Source organism: Vitis riparia, chromosome 18 (assembly GCF_004353265.1).
Source record: "Vitis riparia cultivar Riparia Gloire de Montpellier isolate 1030 chromosome 18, EGFV_Vit.rip_1.0, whole genome shotgun sequence".
In the NCBI taxonomy this organism is placed as follows: Eukaryota; Viridiplantae; Streptophyta; class Magnoliopsida; order Vitales; family Vitaceae; genus Vitis; species Vitis riparia.
The window spans coordinates 28,584,710-28,602,218 of NC_048448.1; positions in this window are offsets into that span (position 1 = coordinate 28,584,710).

Below are 17,509 nucleotides of genomic sequence, written 5' to 3' on the forward strand. Positions count from 1 at the left end.
TCTCTATTTACTTTGTTTTTAAAATCTGGAAATAGAGAACAGTAACCAAACAATGTTATGAATTTTTAAAAACTATTTTCCATTTTTAAAAACAGAAAACTATTTTTAAAAACTCCTCCAAACAAACTCTTATTGACTTATGATATACCATTAGATTGGTTTTGGTTCTAGCTATCAACGTGTTCCTTCTGTAAGTCCCATTATGATAGGTACCTTTATTAGTCTGATTATGATGGACACTTTCGTTAATAACTAGAATTTTGTTTTGAATATATACATGTTTATCATGAAATTTGATTTGATACTTTTATGAAAAATTACACATATAATACAAGTTTGTTTCGTATGGTTGTGTCGTTATTTTGTTTTTTTTATAAAATAAATGTACTTAATCTCTATCCTTTATTGGGCTCAAGCTTACTCTTTTCATTAAATATTTTTAAGTACACTTTTAGAAAGGAGCGACATGGGTAGGAAAAGCTTGAGAAGTTATTTTATTTGTTTAGTTTTGTGACTAGTTTATTTGAATTTTACTGATTTATATTTACTACTACTTTTGGGATAATTGTTATAATTTGGATTTATTGATTTTGTATGTGAAGACAAATTTCTAATTAAGACTTTTGATAAGCTTAATTATTACTTTAGATAGGTTTTATGATTAGCATGTTGTTAATTATTTCAACTAGTTGGATCACATTTTCATTCAAGTCTTTGGGTTGTACATATGAAATGACCATGATGTCCTGACATCTAGGTTTGGGACGTCACAATCCAAATTACCATACCAAATTACATGTGACGTGATATGGGGGGGTGGGGAATAAAGTGATGTGGGAAGATAGGCTGCTTCCTGTGATTTTCCAAGAAGTTTTAATCAAGAAAGCACGAAATTTATGTGAAGACAAGGCAATAGTCAAAAGTCTACAAATTTATGTCTTTGAATTATAGTTTACTAACATTTCCCAGTTGAGGAAATGATGCTAATCTCACTAAAGATACAATAAACGCCAAACTTCAATGGTTCAGAAACCACTCAAGAATACTTATTCAAGCACTTTGAAAATCTGTCATGCTTTCAATGAAACAGTTTGAATTTAAATGCTTAACACATGCCATCATTTGTACCCCAGTATATGAAAAAATGTAGTAAACCATTAATTGAACGAAGGTAAAACAATTAATCAGTCTAATGATATATGGATTCTGAACTCTGAATTGCAAACAGCAGGATCCAGTAAACCATTCCAGCACCTTTGTCAAAACAGTGAATTTATGACTAAAAAAACTAACTAGGTTCATAAATAACAGCTGGCATCTTCCATTCATCACCAAACACCAACTTTGCTTGATTAATTTTCTTAATCAAGTTCCTTATATGTGCCACCCACTGTCAGAAACTTACATAGGCTTAATAACAAATTCCAGCAAAATCCAAAGCCAGATTTAAACAAAAATGTCTGCCTAAAATATCAAAGAAAACCAGAAACAAGAACCCCTTTAAGAATTTCAGTCGCTTCAATTAATATAACTCCATAAGAGAAAGACGAAGGCTCACCGTAAAGTCGACAGAGAGATAATATACAGACATGATTGAGGAGTTCACCAGAACATTGACAAACAAAATCATCACCGATTTTGAGCATGCATGACCAAATCAACAGAAGAGGGAATTTTATTGGGATAAAGAGCCTGGATCATGTTAGTCATTCATGAGGACGTTGCGCTTGAGCTTAAGTGTGGGATTGTTGGTGGGTATGTGATTGCTGCCACTAGAACTGGTGCCCATTCCACTTCCATTGAGTCCAGCACTGTCACTGCTTTTCTCGACTACAGTATGTCCCTATCAGCTGTATTTTATTTTGGTGTATAGATTCCTTCAAGATCTTCTGCATATATAAGACATACCCCACACTTCTTCACCACATTGAATGCACTTGAGCTGAATCTGTGGGCTGCTTCAAAAGAAATCTCAATGTGATTCCAGTCATTGGGGTCATTAAATTGAAACAACCTCAACTGGGAACATGGTTGATAACCCATCCAGATGTGTTCTGACCCAACATTGTTGCCTTTCCAATGGAAATCATGACCGAATTCTTTCAAGTCTCCATAATAAAAAACATCATACTCAAGTGGCATGCAATTCTCTCAGGGAGATGTTCAAGACAGAGCAGAGAGCAAATCCCAAAAAGTCATCATTATACCAATCTGGAAGCAGCTTTACTTTTATAGACGACCCCACTTCTGATGCCTGATCCACTCCGGAATTTCACTGCCAGGAAAAGCAACACTAAATGCAACATTTTCAAGAAATTTCTGCATCACACAGGTGAAGTAGTTTCAGAGGAACAGAAGCAGTGGAAGACACATAATTATGTGGAAATCTTTGGAATGCGTTCCTCTTATCACCGTTGGCTTGGTCCTCAACTGGTTGGAGCAATTATAGAATAGGAACTGTAGCCCTTGCAATGGTGTTACATTTGATGAGCCTGGTAAAAGGGCTGCACAATTGTGTGCATCTATGTCTGGGACACTTGACGGAAGCTCCAGAATTTCCATGAGCCTCTGGCACTGCCTCAACTGGAGGTCTTTTAGGTTTATAAGTTCACTGATGCCAGCAGGTATGCTTAGAAAATTCCTTTTGCTTAGATCCAATTTCTTCAGTGAGATTAAGGCGCAATACCATTGCGGATTGCTCCTTCTATTAGTTTGCAGTCACTTTGATCTAAATTTGTTAAGGACCTGAAACTAGAAAAAACAGAAGGTAGCGCAAACCGATCCATTTGAACTGTTTCTAGGCAATAATTGATACAATTCCATTTTTAAATCCATGTAACATAAGACAGGAATCATATGTTTAATCATGTGAGGAAACCGTGCCATAAATTTCTATAGAAAGGGAACAAACCTAAGTCCATTGCGCTTAATGAAGAAGTATGGATCTTCTAAGGCTAATAGAGAGAACCACCTTTCTGCAATCTCTCTAGAGATGGGAAGCGGGAGAGAGAGGAGTTCTATCTATTCAAAATTAATCAACAGACACCAAACTTTTGTGAAAATCCCTTTATATATGAATTCCCTCTATGCTTTAGGGATCATACCCTTTGGACTGTTGGGCCTCGCGTGTCTTAGGCCCATCATCTAAGACCCGTTATGGCATTAAGCTCTACACATAAGGTGACCCATACTCAATGAACACAAATTGAAATAGATACGGATAGCTTAATCAAAAACTATGCTCCATATGTGAGTCCATAATTATTTTAACAATCTCCCACTTGGACCACATATATTACAGAACAATGTTCATGATAGTACTTTATTGAGCTCATCTTTGCTATTCTATCTAAATATCCTTAAACAATCGGTTTACTAATTATGCTAACACAGGATTAAAGCGGCCTTCGTTAATCATAATTATAACTAGACCCATCAATAATCACAACATTAACAAAATTAGCAACATGGATCAAGTATGGATGTGTAGCATGGAAATTACATGGAATGTGATCTTTAATATGTCTATTTCCAATTAATCCTACTTTATGACTAAAAATAGTCAAGTTCCACTTTCAACACTTGATGCTAATCTGCTTCTGAAATCATCATTTCAATTTAGAGTATTCAAACACAATAGTCTTTGAAAACAAGGTCTATACAGAAAACACAAACATAATAACACATCAAGAAAACAAATACAAAATCTAAATACAAACTCCCACTATACTAGCACATCATCAATATGTACAACACCCATATGTGTGACATGCTCATGATATACTTTTGGTGGCAAACCCTTAGTGAGTGGATCCACAATCATGGAGTTTGTGCTTATGTGTTCAATTGATACTTGAAGACTCTGAACTCTTTCTTTCACAACCAAAAACTTGATGTCAATGTGTTTGGACTTTAACGAACTTCGGTTGTTCTTAGAATATAATTCTACGGCCTTATTATCATAGTTGATTCTCAATGGTTTTTCAATCCTATCAACAATTCGCAATTGAGTGATAAAATTTTGCAATCATATCCCATGGTTTGATGCCTCGTAGCAGACTATGAATTCTACCTCCATGGTAGAAGAAGCAATAAGTGTTGGTTTAACACTTTTCCATGAAACTGCTCCTCCAGCCAACATGAAGATGTAGCCTGAAGTGGATTTCCTGCTGTCAAGACATCCCGCAAAATCAGAGTCTGAATATCCCACGATCTCTAAATGACTGGATCTTCGATATGTGAGCATATAATCTTTAGTTCTTTGTAAATACCGCATAACCCGTTTTGCCTTTTTCTAGTGATCCATACTTGGGTTACTCAAATATCTGCCCAACATTCCAACAATGTATGCAATATCTGGATGCGTAGAAACTTGTGCATACATGAGACTTCCTACTGCCAAGGCATAGGAAACCTCTCCATATCCTTCTTCTCAAGTTCATTTTTCGGACATTGGTGCAAACTAAATTTATCGCCTTTTGCCACAGGCGTGTCTCTTAGTGCACAATTGCTCATGCCAAACCTACTTAACACCTTATCAATGTAGGACTTTTGTGATAGCCCAAGTATACCTCTTGAACAATCCTATAGATCTGTATACCCAGCACAAAAGATGCATTACCAAGATCCTTCATGTCAAATTTACTAGATAGAAATAGCTTGGTTTCATGCAAAAGTTCCACATCACTACTTGCAAGTAGAATATCATCTACATATAGCACCAAGATAATGAATTTGCTCCCACTGAACTTGAGATATATGCATTGATCAACAGTGTTCTCCTTAAAACCAAATGAAGTAATCCCTTGATCAAACTTTCGGTACCATTGTCGGGATGCTTGCTTTAAACCATATATGGACCTTTTTAATTTGCATACAAGTTGCTATCTCTGTTATTGGTTGTACATTCTGGATAGTGTCATCAACATAATATGACCATGTCCAGTTGTAATAATAGGAATACTAACAGATTCCTCTTCAAAGACCACCTTTCTTAATGGCTCTCTCCCACTTAACTCAACATCCTCAATAAACTTAGCATTGTCCGTTTCAAAGAAGGATCTAGTTGAGGGGTTATAAAACTTTAAATCTCTCGACCTTTCAGAATACCCTACAAAGTAGCAGCTCACTGTTCTGGAGTCCAATTTCATTTCATTTGTCTTGTAAGGCCTACCCTCGATCAGTTGGACAACCCCAAACATGCAAATGCCTAATACTAGGTTTCTTGCTAGTCCATAACTCATATGGGTTTTGGCTATTGCTTTGCTTGGACTCTGTTCAAAATGTAAACTACAATTTTGACAGCTTCACCCAAAAGTGATTCTGTAAGGTGGAATGACTGATCATACTTCTTACTATATCTTTAAGAGTATAGTTTCGCCTCTCTACTACACCATTTTGGCTTGGAGTCCTCAGCATGGTGTATTGAGGAACGATACCACAGTCCATCAAATATTTGGCGAATGGCCCTGGACGTTGCTCACTGGATCCATCATATCTACCATAATATTAATCTCCACGATCAGATCTGACGACCTTTATTTTCTTGCTTAGTTGGTTCTCATCTTCAGCTTTAAAATTTTTGAACACATCTAATGACTGAGACTTCTCATGAATCAAATAAAGATAGCCATACGCGAGTAATCATCAAAGTGATAAATATTGTTGTCCATTCCAAGAAGGGGTAGGAAATGGATCACAAATGTCCGTATGTATCAATTCCAAGACGTCATCGCACCTGTTGGCATCTTTTTTCCTCATATTTGTTTGTTTACCCTTAATACACTCTATACAGGCTTGAAGGTCTGAGAAATCAAGTGGATCAAGAATTCCTTCTAACACAAGCCTTTGAATACGTTGATTTGAAATATGACCTAAACGCCTGGCCATAACATTGATGAATTCTTATTTGTTAATTTCGCTTAATGCCATAATTACTTGAATGAAAGTTTCATTTCCATTAGAGGCCTTTATGTTCAATTTGTATAATTTGTTTGTTAGACTTCCTGTACCAATTACATTTGAATTTAGATAAAGACTAACCATTCCATTACTAAATGAACAATAATATCCCATTTGTCCAAACATGAAACAAAATTAAATTCTGTCTAAACGACGGTACTACAAAAGTCTCTTCCAAATCCAAAGTACATCCAAGTCTAATTATAATCTAAAAAGACCAATATCCTTCACTACAACCTTGTTGTCATTTCCACATAGATGTATCTTTCACCATTAGTTGGAAGTCGACTCCTTAGGCAAACCTGCATCAAGACACTTATGTGAGTAGTTGCACCTGTATCTATCCACCAAGTGTCAGTAAGCACTATAGCTAAATTATTTCTGAATAAACAAAGTTGAGAAGTGTATATTTCTTTTCACGCCAAGCAACGTATTTGGTACATGTCTTCTTCATATGACCAACTTTCTGTTGGGCTTTGTGGAGCCTAGTCTTGTTTGATCCGGTTTGGCGACCTGACCCGAATAATATTGCATGGCTTTTAATGGGAGATTTACTAAGGCTTGTTGGGTCCGTTTAACCTATTGTGGACACCTTTGTAATTAGGGTTTTTAGTGTGGTGTGGTTGCCATGTTATATATAGAGAGAAATATTGTAGCCGATGTGGTTGTAAACTGTTATTCTTCCCTGATAATAGTGATATCCCTGCAACTCTGGTGGACGTAAGCAAATTGCGAACCAAGTAAATACTGTCTTGTGCGTGTGCTTGTTTTTCTTTGGCGTGTGTTTTTCTCTATTTTTGTTTCTCACATGTTGGGAATTCGGTTTAATTCCCTACACTTTCTTACAACAGAAACAAGTGATCTCCTTATCTTGTTTCTTTTGCACTTTTTTGCTTTGATGTCCTAGAAAATGCAGTTTGTTTCCTTTATTGTCCCTCTTTTTTTTCTTGTTGGTACAAATCCTGAGATGTGGAAGGCAGTGAGCATGTTCTATCTTCTCTTGTTTCAATCTCTCCTCCTCTTGTACACATTGAGCAATAAGCTCATTCAGAGTCCATTTTCCTTTTGTGTGTTATAACTAATCTTGAATAGACTAAATTGTGTAGGCAGAGAGATCAAGACCAAGTGCACGAGTATGTCTTCTGAGAACTCTAACTTTAGTGCCTTGAGTCTAGTCACAGGTTTGGACATTTTCATTATATACTCCCTTATATTCTCTTTCCCTTGTACCGCATGGAGACAAGCTTACTAAGAATAGTGCTTGTCTCAACCTTTTCATTTGCAGCGAATCAATTGCTATCTGATCCAAGAATGTCTTGGCTTGGGTCTCCTCAGGTATTGCACCCTTATAGCTTTTGGAATTGAGTGCTTCATTATCATTAGAACTCATGCGATTGGATCACTCCCATTTTCCATAACAACCCTTTGCTCAGCAGTGCTCCCATTAAGAGAGCGATCCTCTCTTAATGCATAGTCCAAATCCATGCACTCGAGCACAATATAACTTGCTCCTTCCATTTCTTGAAGTTTGTTCATTAAGCACAGGAATGTTATTAACATTAGCAAATATAGAAGATGTGAATTCATAACAATAAGCTCAAATCAGTCATAAATAAATATCATGCATATATGAATAAATTATTACAAGATACCTAGCACAAACATTAATATCAGTCTTTGGACAAAAAATATCAACTTGTAATTGGTATTCTTTTACAAAATTAATTCATAAATATTAACGAAAAAAACCAAAGCAGTATGCCTGTCTTTGGACTCACATACAACACGCAGGGATAAACTTTATATGTCACATATTTATGACTACTTTATTTATTATTAATTTAAATAATCTTCCTTTGGACCGATTATTTTATACAATAATAACATGTTTACATATTTCAAAATAAATAAATAAATTATATAATATAAGTTACTTTGGCAACAAATATATATATAACTCATTTATTTTAAACTATTAAACATAATGTAACAAGAAATGGTAAATTCTTATTGCATAATATCTCAGCCATGAACCTCCTTAAAAGCAAAGCATTATGTCAATTCTTACGAATCACCAATACTTTTCATGGAATGCAATGGTATAAGAATCCAAACAAAGGCCCTACCAGTTTTCAATTCAACCGGAGCTTTGAGAACAACAATTCATTAAAGAAATCTTCACCAAATCCTTTCACTCATGCACATATGCAAACTCGCACCATCTTCACGGCGATGCATACTACTTATCATAAAACAAATCTAATAGTGGTGAATGTTGGTGGGCTTCATAACAAAGCTACAAACAACCACCTTTGCCACCCTTCCTCTAAACAATTTATCTATCTTTATTCAATTATTTTACTAACATTCCACTCCTTTTATATATATATTATAATATTAAACATTACCTGGTATAAGTTCCCATTTCTGGGTTTCAGGGATGGGCGGATTGGGGACTTATTCAAGGACCCATCTTCCAAAAATTAAGAATAAGAACTAAGTGGGCACATGATGCCAACACATCAGCGGTGGCACCAGCATCGGAACGACAAACCCATCACTGGAACGACGCCATAACGGCATCGCTCTAGATAGCAGCGCAATGAAAACGCCATAGCACCGCCTCCGATCACCAAAATCAGCGTCAAAACGGTGTCAAGGACGCCGGCAGTGCCTCCTCTGTCCGCCAAAATGAACAGCGCCGGAATGACACTATTTTGATTCCCAAACAACCACTTCTCTAAGCCGTGTCATGGCAGTGCAAGGCTAACGATGCCTACAGTGGCTCCTCAGCGACGCCAAAACGGCACCGAAACGGCACTTTTTGATCCCCAATGACGCATTGTAGTGGCTCTTCAGCAACGCTAAAATGAAGCCTGAATGAAGTTGCAGGAACGCCTGCAGTAGAGCCAAAACGGCGCTCCTCACCGGCGTCGCAGGGAAGACACCACCAATCTGTAGCAGGCCTTGGATTGCAATAGCACTTCCAACCCTCATCCAATCAGCGTCGCGGCAATCCTACGTTCGGAGACGCCGACAACAGCACCAAATGATGTCACAACGTGCAGGCGGCGTCGTAGCATCACCGTCGTCATGGTCGCAATGGTGCCAAGGATCGGAGTCATCTTCTCCGATCACCAATTATCCGCCAAAACGCCATTGCAGGTAGGGCCACCATGACAGGAGCGAAGTTGTATGCCTGATAAGGGCTTCGACGGATTAGGTTGCAACATATTTACAAAGAACTATGCATTAAGAATTGAAATATGGCAATTTCTCAAGGATTAAACATGTCGGCTCGAATACCAATTGATATAATTCCATTTTCAAATCCATGTAACATCAGACAGGAATCGTATGTTTAATCATATGAAGAAACTATGCCATAAATTTCTATAGAAAGGGAACAAACCCAAGTCCATTGCGCTTAATGAAGAAGTACGGATCTTCTAAGGCTATAAAGAGGAAACCACCTTTCTGCAATCTCTCTAAAGATGGGAAGAGGAGAGAAAGAGTTCTATCTATTCAAAAATTAATCAACAAACACCAACCTTGTGAAAATCCCTTTATATATGATTACTACTCAAAAAGTGCTATTTCATAGCTTGTAATTAACTCTTTTAAACACTTTTGAATAGTAGTTATTACCTTTTAACTCAATTGGCATGTTAAGGACCCTTGCAATCAATTCTAATCAAATTGTGTAAGTTTTGGTGTTTTTGTTAGTAATTTGATCACCAAAGCAATCCAAGATTGAGGAGAGTTATTTGGAATCCATGGCAAAGCAATGAAGAGCTCAGAAACATGAAGAACCAAAGCTTTAAAGTCCTTTGCCATAAGCAAATCCGGAATCCAAGGAGGGGAAGTAAAGAGAAATCTACCATGAAGCATTTTTTATGACAGTCATGTCAGCCACTTTTGGAGTACTTCCTGGAGTCCAATTTATACATGCTATATACCATTTCAAAGCTCAGGAAGTCAACAATCCAATGCTTCAACGCTGCATGATTCGGAGTTGAAATGAAGGAGTTACAGCCATTGGAAGCTAATCACTCCAAGCTGAAGGAAGAATTTTGCACGGCTGCGAAATCACCCTTTTGCTGCAAAATGATTTCGCAGCCATTTTGCACAGTGCTGTGGAATTTCTCCTGAAGTTTCCCTATATTTGCAACAAACTCTTTTAGATCTTTTCTTCAGATATTTTTGTGTCTAAATTTCCATTTTCTCCTTGTATTCAGCCACTCATGTAATTCCTTAGTTAGGAAGTTTCCAAGGAAGGGTAAATTACCTTCCTATATAAACTCTCTTGTAAACACTAAAAAGGTGACTCTCGAGGAGCTTTTTCTAGGAGATCCATCATGTATATAGATATAATATATGTGAAATTGACGAACAGAGCACTTGCTCTGTTTTTTCTTCATATTTTTGTTTTCTCATTAGTTTTCTTTCTAGCAAATCAAACTCTGAGGATTTTTCCTCAGAGGATGAGAGGCTAGGCTCTTCGTCTCTTGGAGTGAAGAAAGCCGGGTAAGTTTCCGAATGAAAAATTGGAAGTTTGTTGTTTTAGTTTTTAATGAAGAGAAAGTGTGATCCTTTAGTGATTTCTATATTTTTAGTTAACTTAAAACGCCTTTAAATCACCTGGGCCAACACTTGGTAAGGCAAGTGATCTCCGTCCATGGAGATTCACTAGTTTATCCCTTGCGAGCCTCTAGGAGGTGACTTGAAGGTAGGATTTTCTAGAATTGCCAACACTTGGTAAGCTTTTGAACTCCAAGGAGACATCCATTAGTTATCTCTTGCGAGCTTTTAACGGGTAATCCAAGCATAAAGATCACCTTGAATGGCAAGTGCTAGGTGAGAGGTATGAGCCATTGCAAGATGCATCAGTGAGAGGGATTTAGTTTTTGAACCCATTAAAGGGAAGCATCTATACCATACCGGTTAGAGAATTAACTATATGTTAATTCTCTAATGCGAGGAAACAAAACAAGTGACCGGAACTCCCTTTTGTATAAGGAACCTAAGCCTGGTGATCTAAACTCCAAGAGACACTTTTCTTTGTAAGTAAAATCAGTTACTATTTTTGGTTAGTTTAAAACCAAACCTTTTTTTTCATTCAAGCATCTTTATGTTTTCTTTTAAAGCTAACCTTGAAATGAAAAGGCACCAATTCAGCTTTGAATTAATATCATTTGCAAAGTGAAAACCCATCCCAGTGAACGATCCTAGAGCCACTATGCTATAGTAGCTTTGTCTTTGCTACCCTAATTCATGGTGTAATAGGTTATAAATTTTGTTGATTACTCCCTCAATCAAGGAGCACCAGCTGGACACGAATCAGCTGAGACACCAATTGGGCATTAATCAATATACAAATTCCCTCTTTGTCTTAGGGACCATAACCTTTGGACTGTTGGGCTCGCGTGTCTTAGGCCCATCATCTAAGACCCGTTATGGCATTGGGCTTTACACATAAGGTGGCCCATACTCAATGAAAACAAATTGAAATAGATATGGATAACTTAATAAAAACTATGCTCCATATGTGAGTCCATAGTGATTTTAACAATAACCAGAATGAAAAGAACGACCCAATGAGGTAGGTGCTAATATTTGACATCCAGGATAGATCAATACTTCAAGTTTTCTTGAAAGAACAATTGAGTCAGGTAGTTGTGTTATGGCAGTTCCATCTGCATGGAGTTGTGCTAGAAGTTGCAGGCTCCCAAGTTTCTTTAGCAAATTATTTAATTATGAACAACCAGAGACAATGAGTTTTTCAAGAGATGTCAATTTACACATGCCTTTTGGAAGACTCGCAAGGTTTTTACAATTCCTTAAACTCAATAAAACGATACCTTTTAGATGGTCAATTGACAAGGGTAGCCCTTCTATTATTGTTCCATCTAACACAAGCTCTTTCAAATTTTCCATATCCTCTATCATTTCTGCAAAATTCTCTAGTTTTGAACAACTAGAGAGAAAGAGATATTCAAGAGATTCCAACTTACAAACACTTATGGGAAGACTCTTAAGATTTTTACACCTTTTCAGATCTAATAAAACAAGTCCAGTGAGATGCTCAATTGAGGTAGAAAGTTCCTCGAGAGCAGTTGAAGCCAAATAAAGCTCCAATAAATGTCCCATGTTGCCTTGAATATCTGGAAACTTCTTAAGCCCTGAGCAGCCAGAGAAATTAAGAATTTTAAGCGCTTCCATGTTGATGATGTACGAAAAACTACTAAGCCTTTTGAGTTTTTTAAAGTCAATAAACTAAGCTTGCTCAACTTTCCAATAGATGGGTTAACCTCAAGCAAACTTGAACAACCATCAAGAATTAGTTTCTCCAGATTGGGCACACTAATTAAGAAGTTTCGAATTTTAATGAGGTGTTGAGAGCAACTCAGTCTGATAGTATTTAACTTTTCAAGATGTTGTACAGAAAAAAAGTGATATAACCTTTCATGGACTTTAGAGATTAACTAAAGAAGAAACATGAATAAATTATCAATAATCATACCATGCCATTTTCCCAGAGTTGTTTTAAGCTGCTATAATGCATGTCAAGTTCTACAAGGTCCTCCACATGAAATCTTGATGGTAGAGATTCCAAAGGATATCCTTGCCAATAGAGATATCTTAGCTCATAAGAAGAGAATTCAAAGTCTTTGGACAACTCTACTTTATTATCCTCCCTGCTTGTAAAAGTAGATTCCTGATCTGAATAGATTTTGAGCAACCTAAGATTTTTCATCATTGCAAAGGATTCGGTAGTAATGTGTATATGCTTTGGTATAGACAAGTCCAAGAGTATGCCTTTAATTGATTCTATTCCCTAACAAACAATGGTAGACAACAAGTAAAGATCAAAATACATAAAAGTAAAGTACAATTTGTAACTTAAAACAAAAATGATATATTATTGAACGATATGCAATCTAAATATCATTCAAGTTTGAAAGTAGGTTTCTTTGCATTTTTCTCTTATCGTTTTTCTTGTCAATACATGATTTACATCATCAACATAGCATAATCTGCTCCATTTTCTAGGCTCTCAGGAAATTCTTTTTGAACAACGTCTTGCTTCATTTGTTGTAACAAATCATGCATCCATATCTTGTTGTCTAAAATAGTTATAAGACACTTATCAATGATGATTTTTATTCCAACCTTTGCGTAGAAGTTGCAAGCATCTAGGATTCTTATAACAAAATCTTTATCCTCTCCATTAACGAAACAAGCAACATCTAGGAATATTTGCTTTTGTTTGCACTCTAATTCATCATAACTTCTCCTGAGCACGCTTTGAATTTCTTGGTTAGCTTCTTGTTCTAGTTTATGCAATTCATCTTCCCATTCACCTAGTGTCTTGTCACATAGGAAATAACCTAAAACTTTAAGACACAATGGAAGACCATCAACATAACGTACCACAAAGTTTGAAAGTGTTTCATAATATTCTTTGGGTTGGTTCTGATTAAATGCATGCCAACTAAAGAGTTCAATAGCTTCCTTTTGATTCAGTTTCTTAACCTCATATAATGCATCCATTTCACGTCCCAACAAATGCTTCTCTCTAGTTGTTATAATAATTCTACTTCCTAGACCGAACCAATTATGATCACTGGCTAAAGCTTCCAATTGCCTCAACTTGTCAATATCATCAAGAACCAAAAGAACCTTTTTACAACATAGCCTGTCTTTCATCATAAGGATCCCTTCATCAACATTGTTTGGTGATTCAACCCTTCTTATCGAGCTATCATAAAGGAGTTGTTTTTGTAAATCAAGTAGACCCTTTCTCTTGGAACCCTCTCTAACATCAACAATAAAGCAAGTAATCATGAAATCAAAGGCAATATGGTTAAATAAAACTTTGGCAATGGTGGTCTTACCCATTCCTCAAAATCCATAGATCCCAACCATGCAAACATCATTTGGTAATGGGTTTATAATCTGCAAAATAATTTCTACCAAGCGAGAACCCATCCCAATTACATTCTTCTCAACATGTAAGAGTTTTGACTCAATCCCTGCAAAATAGTGCAAGTAATATCCTTAATAGCATCTGCTTCAGACCTACCACCAGAAAGGTACATACATTGATGAGTTAGCAAAAAACATACATGGATGAGCCAATAGAGTAACAAATAGCAAAAAACATGAACTAAATTTGATTATGCATAGTCTCATTTATAAACCTAAATTATGGGCAAATAGAATGTGTTAGGGGGGCAAGGATGAATTAATTATATCGCAAATTTAAGTGTTTTCATTATGTCAATACACATTACAATGGAGATCAATAAGGTAATAGTGTGAAATCTATTTAGCTAACATGAACTACATGATTGGCAATCCTTAGACAAATAGAGATATTATACTTGGATGATCTTTAGCCTCTTTTTCAAGCACCACTAGAACAACATTAAAAAAAAGGCCATCTAAATGTAGTCCTTTAATCATCTTTGCTAACCTTCATCCATACTAGAAGAGCATTCACCTCCCTTCTTAGATTATGTTGGCCTTTATCGAAAACTTTACATACTTTCATAAGCTTTTTTTTTTTTTTTCATGAAGTCTATCCTAAGATGGTATTTGTATGAATTAGAAAGCACTAAGAAAAATCAAGAATAGTTGTTTGTGCATACTAGCAGATTAACCTTAGAAATAAATGAAAAGAAATAGGAAATCAATTAAATTTCAATATAAGATATAGTTATATCTTCCAAATGAGACAATTTTGAAGACTAAATATATAGATCATTGTTAAATATTTACTTATATTGTGTATAAAATCTTAAAAAAGAAATAAATGATGAAGAAGACAAAGGTGATTTTACCAAAAATCAACTTATTCCCATTGGTAGAGTTTATTACACCGAAATCCTACTTTTACAAATTATCAATGATTATCAAATAGTAAAAGCAATGTATCTTAATTACACATGCAATTCCAAATAAAACATCATCAATTTCACATACAGCCAAAACAATGTCTATTTCCCGATAACAAAATGAAAAGAGGAAGGGATAGCCCACCAAAAAAGTAAGATGTAAACAAGACACCTTATTGAAATCTAGAATTTTTCTTTTTTGTGTGAGCAAATTAAAAAAGGGTTCTTTTTGGAGTTTCAAGGATAAAGATGAAGTTTGAAAGCCTTTGTTTTGAATAAAACAAAAGGATATATGACATTTTAAATTATCAAATTTTAAAGTTTCATGAAGAAGCTTTTGCCTTCTATCTTGAGTCCCAATTACATGACTTCAAGTCGTAAGACCTTTTATATGCAACTAATATCTTGAAAGAGTAAAACTATATCATATAGGATAAAAAAAACTCCAAATTAGTTCTCCGATAAGAAAAACATCATATTTGTCCCTTACATTTCAAAGAGTCACATGCCTGACCATCATTTTTTGGTGGAGAAGTAGTTTGGAGAAATGCTTTAGAAAATCTATGATTTTTCTATTTTAACTTTTATGGGCCATGAACCTAGGTGATCTGTTAATAACCAGAATCAAGCCTCGAATTTAATAATGAATAAGATTTTGATTTTTTAGGACAAGACACAAATGCGAATATAGTTTTTCATAGATTTTTCTTTTATCATGTATAAAAAAACAAAGAAAACTTGCAAAAGATTGTATGAAACAAGCTATATTTACCCATTCTGTACATGCCATCCAGAAAGATTGGCTGGCCACTTCCGTCAACGCTGCCCCCCACCTCTCTACCTTCCTCCTTCCCTCCTCATGGTCTTTATGACAGGCAAATGCTTCTCCATAACTTTCCATCTATTTTCGCACATAGGATGGTTCCAGGTGGTAGAAAATCAGAAAAACTAATTTTCCATTTTGGTTCTTGCACTCAATGATCTTTGCCAATTCATCCAAACACCACTTGGACTGGGCATAGTGTTCAGAGAGAATTACAAGGCTGCACCTTGACTCCTCAATAGGTGTCAATGTGCAAGTTGTGAGCTCAATCACTCCTACTACTAAGTCAAACCTCATTATATAGTATAGCAACCATGAATTGCAATGACCAAAAGAGATTGCTCACTTTCTTTTACAATTGTAATTTTTTTTTAATTTGAAAGAAATTGGTAAACCATAAACTCCAATGCCTTCCTAATGCTATGCACTTAATAAGGTTTACTAAAACCATTGCTCATTCCATCACAAGATGTTTTAATATCTCCATGGATTTTGTTGAAGGTCTACCACCTTTCAAAGGGAAACAAACTATAATGGTTGTTATATATTGTCTCATAGAATAAGATGACTTTTGTCCCTTATCACATCCTTATACAACCTCTACAATAGCTTAACTTTCATGGAAAACATTGTCAAGTTGCACTTATTATTTATACTTGCATATGTTATATTTAAGTAAATATCCATGCACAAAATTAAATATTAAAATAAAACTTTGGTAAATAAATTAATTTTAATTACATTTTTTATTTATTTCTACATTAGTTTATTTAGATTAAATTGGTAATTTTGTTTTATTTATCCTAGTTTAATACTATACATACTTTCCTACAACTTACATTGCTTGTGAAGACTCAAAGTGTAAAAAAATGAACTTGGGAAAATACAGGTAAGTATTGTGAGCTATGAAAAGGATAATGACTTTTAGGCAGGCATAAAGTTGGCATTAGGAAATTGAAAATTGAGTGTTTAATTTAATTGAAAAATAGGATTCTAAAGTTGAGCGTGCACTTAAGCACCCTAATCAATCACTCAAATATTCCTTAAGAGTGCACAAGCATCAACAAGGGTCGCTTAAGCTTTACTTAAAAGGCGCTCAAGCATTCAAGCCCTAAATTGCCTAGTTTGGACAATTTGTGAAGTTTACAATTTTTATCATTTTACAAATTTGTTTTTGGGAAAATCATGATTTCAAAATCTTGTCCTAAGTGTACTAGGTATACAATCATTACTATTTGCATTTAACTCAAAACTCTCAAACTGATTTGCCAATGTTCAAGGCTTTGTGATAAAGTATTGCCTCCTTCTTAAGGTGTTGAGGAGTCCACTAAGGTGCATAAAAGTTTTACGTCATCAACATGGGTTAGGTGTAGGACTAGAGCATAAGTTTCAAGGAGTAGCAACTACTAGATAAATTTATGTACTTAATTCTTTATAAGTAATGAATATTTTACCATTGGAATCTCCTACCCCCATGATATTTTACTTAGATAAAGTGTCTGGGAGACTTTGTGGGAGGTTTTTCATATATATGGCATATTTCCTTGTGTGATTGGAATTATTGAAATAACCAATAATTATTAATCTAATTAAAAAATTCATTAAAAAAAATTGGTAATTTGTAGGCTAAATTCTAAGAACTACCTATGCAACCCTCCACCACCCTACCTTAGATAGTTTCATGGTATGAGATATTAAACTTTCATTTTCAAATTTGATTTAAATGATTTTTAAAATTATAAAACGATCATGATAATATTTCTAATAAGACTTTTTATATCTTTTGTTGTAAATAAAATAAGGAAAACATGATCATCACTTACAA